The sequence below is a fragment of the Amblyraja radiata genome, chromosome 3 (genome assembly GCF_010909765.2).
Source record: "Amblyraja radiata isolate CabotCenter1 chromosome 3, sAmbRad1.1.pri, whole genome shotgun sequence".
Lineage (NCBI taxonomy): Eukaryota > Metazoa > Chordata > Chondrichthyes > Rajiformes > Rajidae > Amblyraja > Amblyraja radiata.
The window spans coordinates 56,679,949-56,686,743 of NC_045958.1; positions in this window are offsets into that span (position 1 = coordinate 56,679,949).

Genomic DNA, 6,795 nt, shown 5'->3' on the forward strand with positions numbered 1-6,795 from the left:
ATGTTGCTAAATTAAACTGATCTCATCTGCCTGGATATGATTTATATCCTTCCATTCATGCATATCCATGTGCCTATCTAAAAGCCTCTTAAATGCCATAATAGTATTCACCTCCACCATCACCCCCAGCAGTGCATTCCAGGTGGTACCCGGACGTGGCGTCGAAGGACGAGAAGCTGAAGCAAAGAAGTGGAAGCCATATAACCGAATGGAAACGAAGCCGAACGCCAAATAACCGAAAGCATACGAAGACGAAACGCCAACTAACCGAGAGGGTGGGACGCCTAAAAGCAAACTAACCGAAAGGGTGGGAACGCCTAAAAGCCAATTAACCGAAAGGGTGGGACGCTTAAAACCAAACTTACCGAAAGGCCGCTCTGCCGCTCTGCCAACTCACCGAAAGGCTGCATCGCCTACAAGCCAACTCACCGAATGGCCGCTCTGCCGAAAAGTCAAATTACGGACATGACATCACCTGGGGGGGGGCTGGACTTGTCAGCGATTGGTCCAGACCCCTGTGTCCATCACACTCGGGCCGATGGATATGGAAGGGTGGGGGTCATTTTCCCACACAAGCCATAGGTGATTGGGCACTCTGAACCTGAGCACCAAGTTATAAGCGGCCGAAGGAGCGCATACCTCGGGACAGCCCCCACTATCCTACGGCCATGGCCACTGCCGCCCTCCACCTCGTCTCCCCTGTGCGGCCACACTGTGACGGGCTGTGTGTCGGCAGCGCCGGGTGGAGCAGAGGTGAAAGATCAGCACCTACCAACAATGAAGGCATTATGAAACCAGCTGCCGCAAGCCCTTCCCACAGGACGGGGTCGGCATTAAAACTCAAAAAGAGTTACTGATTTAAAAACAAAAATGTTACATGTATAAATAGTTCTTACATTCAGGAACCTGGTTAATTAAATGGGGAGGGATGGATAGCGGGGACGGTGATGGCGATGCCGCCCAGGGGTGGAGATGGGAATAGCGGTGGCAATGCCGCCTGGGGGCGGGGGGAATAGCGGGGGAGATGCCGTCCAGCAGCGGAGCACCACACTCACCCAATATGCGAACTCTTCACCAACTCAATCTGCTGCTGGCGTTGCTGCTGCAAGTTGGTCAGAGGCGGTAGGGTGACCGCCGCCGCCGCTCTTTGACAGCGGGAATATCCAGCTCATTGCTGGAGGTGTTTCTGTGGCGACCCTGGCTCAGCAGCTGATCCGGCGCATTAATCCAGACCGCCGGCCATCTGGGGGTCCGACTACCGGCAGCAATCAGTTGGCCGTCGCCATCATCCGACTGACATACAACCCGTTACAGTGCGACCGCACGGGGGAGACGAGGCGGAGGGCGGCTTTGGGAGAGTGGAGGCTGTCCCGAGGGATGCGCTCCTTCGGCCACTTACAACTTAGTGCTCAGGTTCAGAGTGCCCAATCACCTATGGCTTGTGTGGGAAAATGACCCCCACCCACCCGTCTCCATCGGTCAGTGATGGTGATGGATGTGATGGATGCCGTTTTGGCTTTGTTTCCATTCAGTTATTTGGCTTCCACTTCTTTGCTTTGGCGTCTCGTCCTTTAACGCCACGTCCGCACACTTTCCAGGCACCCACTACTCCCAGCGTGTATTAAAAACTTGCCCTTCACATCTCCATTAAACTTTGCCTGTATCATCTTAAAGCTATGACCTCTAGTTCGATATTTTTACCCTTGGAAAAAGGTTCTGACTGTCCATCCTAATAATGCCGCTCATAATTTTACGTACTTCTATCAGGTCTCCCCTCAACCTCTGAGAAAACAATAGACAATAGGTGCAGGAGTAGGCCAATAGGCCCATCGAGCCACCACCGCCATTCAATGTGATCATGGCTGATCATCCCCAATCAGTACCCCATTCCTGCCTTCTCCCCAATCCAAATTTGTCCAACCTCTCCTTATAACGAATACCATCAAATCCAGGCAGCATTCTGGAAAACCTCTTCTGCACCCTCTCACATCTTTCCTGTAATGGGGCAATCAGAACTGCACACAATGTTCCATATGCAGCCTAACCAAATTATTCTGCAACATGTCTTATAAATCAAGATAACAGATGAATTGTGGAACATGTAGTTCGTGGATCGTGATCCATTGTATTCCATAAAATATTCTGCATTCATGGTGTAACACACAATATTTAACATTGATTTTCATGGAGCGTGGTGGTGAAGCTGAGGAGCTGCTGCCTCACAATGCCAGTGACACTGTCTTCTTGATCATGAGGGTTTACCCTGGGTATGCCTGTTTTTCCCCTCTTCCTGAACACATGCAGATGGCAGGCTAATTGCCGTTATAAACAGCCCTAGTATGCAGGCGAGTGGCAGAACCTGGAAGGTATTGAGGGGAAACATTGCGAATAAAGAGGGGCTAGTGCAGTGCAGTTTAGTTTAGTTTAGAGGTACAGCATGGAAACAGGCCCTTTGGCCCTCCGAGTCTGCACCAACCAATGTTCCTCCCACACTAACGCTAGTTCTACACACACAAGGGACAATTTACAATTATACAAAACCAATTAACATACAAACCTGTTCATCTTTGGAGTGTGGGAGAAAACCGGAGACCTCGGAGAAAATCCACGGTCATGGGGAGAATGTACAAACTCCGTACAGACGTACCTATAGTCAGGATTGAACCAGAATCACTGGTGCTGTAAGGCAGCAACCTTACTGCTGCGCCACTATGTCACCCATGTAGTGCTAATTTAAACTGAGTACTTATGGTCAAGATGACTGGATGACCAACAGATCTATTTCCATTCTGTACGAATCTTGAATATTCAGTTTGGACGTCTCATACAACATCCATTCTAAACATTGCCTCAGTATCACCTGCATTTGTAACCTATGTAAGAAGAGTAGGAAAGAACTGCAGATGCTGGTTTAAATTGAAGGTCGACACAAAATGATGTAGTAACTGAGCGGGACAGGCAGCATCTCTGGCGAGAAGAAATGGGTGACGTTTCGGGTTGAGACCCTTCTTCAGTCTGAATTACTCCAGCATTTTGTGCCTACCTTCTATGTAAGAAGAGGTTAGCTGAGATCTTAGTTGGTCCCCTGGCAGTGCTCCAGCTGAAGAGGACTCTTGTTTCAATCTCCAAATGAGGAACATGATTTAGATTAATGGTTTATCAGAAATTCCGTGGAAACCCCATAAATCAATAAATTATTACACCAACCATACATCTTTCTAATCCTCTGATCGTGAATGATGGTGTGGTTGTTAATTGAATTGATGTTAATTGATAAGGATAATTTTTAAAGTCCAGTTCAGTTGAAAATCATTAACCAAAACCCTTCTTTGAATAATCCTCATTAAGAAAGGAAAAATCTCAAATTATGTTTTTGTTCCGTCGATTTCAATCTTTGACAGGATCAATTCTATTTTCGTTTAAATATTTGACACTTGGAAATAATGGGATAGTGAGCAGAACTTACTTGTTTGGGATCAAACATATGAGTGAAGGAGTGCAGATCAGATAAAAGCACCACCAGCGTAAGGTCACACACCCACTCACTGCTGGATTCTCAATGATCAGGAAGAGGATCAAAGGCTTCAGCAATGTCAAAAGGACTCGGCTTTGCTCAATGAAAACATATACTCGACTGCCAAATGACACCAAGTAATTCTCCCTCTAAATGTTCAATATTTTAAGTCCTGATAATTCCACTGTGCTGCTGGATCTCAGTCTCCATCTTCCATGCAAACATATGTTGAAGACCAGATTTTTTAGTCAGGAATATATTGTTGCACATAGGGAACAGACAGAAAATAATCAACAAGTTAAACTGCTTTTGCCCAATTAACACAAGACCACAAAAATCAAGAAACTGTTATCTTTAAAAAATATATATATATTTTTTTTTTTTTAAGTGCCACTTTTTCACAAATTATTCTTGTAAAAATTAAACAATTTTACTGGTCCGTGGAGCTGCAGCTTTGATAAAAACGGAATGTATGGAGAGATCGCTGGTTGGCACAGAACTCGGTGGGCTGAAACCTTGAAGTCTAAAATTCTAAAGAATAGGTCAGTGGGTGATGGGCAGATGAAATATTTGTATCATTGTGCTGTAGGCTACCCAAGTGGAATACAAGTTGTTGTTCTTCTAATTTGCATTTGACCTCACTGTGGCAGTGGAACAGGGTGGGGATAGACAGATCGGTGTGTGAATGGAAATGACATGCAACTAGGAGCTCAAATGGCCACTGTGGACAGAGCGCAAGGGCTTTGCAAAATGGTTAGCATTGTCTTATTGTCGCTCGTCTCATTGACAGGCATGAAGAGCACCAAAACCAATAGATGAGGTTGAAGGAGGTGCACATGAATCTCTGCCTCACCTGGAATGGCTGTTTAGGTTGCTGGATGGTGAGGAAGGAGGTGCAGGAACACATTTTACACGTCCTACTGTTGTTCCAGCAAGAAGCCAAGGGCTCCAAGATCTTCTTGATGTGTGTGGAGTTGCATAAAGACTGGATGAGAACGAGGTGGAAGTTGTCAAAATGGCAGAGGTCACAAGTGTTGTCCAAGATCTTAGCGGGAAGAGTCTGGACAAGAGGAGACAGGATAGAATTGAGGTATGAAGAAGTAGGTTTGGTGGAGCAAGAGCAGGCAGAAACAATAGGTCGACCAGGATAGTTTTGTTTGTGGATCTTGAGTGGGAGATAGGGTACAGGTGATGTTTCAGGGTCGGAACCCTTCTTCAACTGTGGAGTAGAGATCTCCTGATGGGAGAAGTGGCCACATGTTCATTGAAGGGATCGTGCTCTGGAGGATGTATGGGAAGATGTTCAAGAGCTGCCATCTGGCTTCTGCGAGATATTGAAATCCGATTAATATTGCAGCTTACTAGCAGCATGGAATGTACATTCCCTAAGAATCATAAGAAATCTGAAGGCACTCTCAAGTAAAATGGCAAGTGAGAATGGGTGCCATTGGCAGTCTTGTGTGAATCACATCCTAGAGCAAAATTGATGAGACCCTGGTTGCTTTGTGAGGTAGATCTTACTCTGCTGAACGTAAAGGCCTTTCCTCTGCTAGATCCCCCAAAGTGGAGGATTAGGGCAAAGTGGAGCACAGGATTGGATTGAGAAAGTTGGAGAGCGGTTGACAGGAGAGGGGTTCAGGCCAAGGAGTCAAATGCATGAATGACTGGGCAATCCATTGGACAGATATCAGAGATTGATGCTCGCTCAGATCAAAGGTCAGTCAGTGAGACGACCAGGATCTCACTAAACGGTGGAGTCAGGTAGAGCAATGACATGTCTTACCATTTGCAACTTACATCGGAGGATTGTAATTGTTCTTGATTTGTAAATAATTGCAGTTTTTCTACATGCCCTCTCTGGTACAACTGGTGGAATGGCAGTGTTAGATGAGTAAGGTTTCCACCTGGGAATGGGCACTGGAGGTTGTGTCTGACACATGGCAAATGCGGGTGTTGTTGTTTGCTCCTGGCCCCTGCAGTGTGCCAGTCACAGCCTTCACAGTTCAACCAAATGAGGTGCCATGCAATTAAAATGTCAAGCTTTGGATCTTTGCACTGGCAAGGGTTTTTTTGGAGGGTGAGGAAGGAGATGGTGTGGGTTGGGAGGATTGCAACAAAAATTAATTTTAAGTGATTTTCCAAGTCAGATATAAGGTCATAAGGTATAGTAGTAGAATTAGGTCATTTGGCCCATCAAGTCTACTCTGCCATTCATTCATGGCTGATCTATCACCCTCCTAACTCCATTCTCCTGTCTTCTCCCCATAATATCTGACACCTGTACTAATCAAAAATCTATCTATCTCCCTCCTTAAAAATATCCACTGACCTGGCCTCTACAGTCTTCTGTGGCAGAAAAATGCTACAGATTCACCACCCTCTGAATAAATAGATTTCTCATCTCCTTCCAAAAAGAACATCCTTTAATTCTAAGGCTATGAGAGTCTAGACTCTAGACTCTCCCACTAGTGGAAACATCCTCTCATTATCCACACTATCCAAGCCTTTCACTATTCTGTATGTTTGAATGAGATCCCCCCTCATTCTTCTAAACTTCAGCAAGTACAGGCCCAGTGCCGACAAATGCTCATCATAGGTTAACTACTCTATCGAGATGATTGCAATTCCATCTAAATGATTGCAATTGCTTCAAGTACAATCTCTGCATTTTTACCTAATATCCTACTTGGTTGCATGGCTATAGAGATGAGGACTGGATGTTGGCAGCAGTCAGGATTTCCACACAATCTTCCACTGTAAAAGATGAATTCATCAGCTGTCCTACAGATGTAGAATGGGCTGTGTTACACATGACAGGTGCACAAAGTGCAACATTATGTTATATTTGCTTGTATTATATTGATAATTTGAATCCACTCAGAATAACTATGTTAACTCCATGTACACAACAGTCTCTGATATGAAGGACAAAGCCATAGCCCAATGCAACAAAATAGAAAGCTCTCATTTCATGAAATCTCAGCGGGCAGATTAGTTACTTTTCCCCCAAATCTTGGTTCTACTAACATAATCTTTGCAAGCCAGCTTGTCATTTAAAGAGTTCGAAGAGCATCTTGAAATTTATTATTGAAAAGAGTACAATGCACATGAACATAAAAATACTGAGTGGTTCTAAATTATAAATGCATCCAATCAAACTCCTGCAGAAATTTGTGCAGTGTCCCTTGTGTAACAGAAAGACAGAATTTCAACTTTCCCCAATGTATTTAGGCTACAGCTGGTCTTGCATAAGGTTTCTGTCTTCAGATGTCGAACATAAT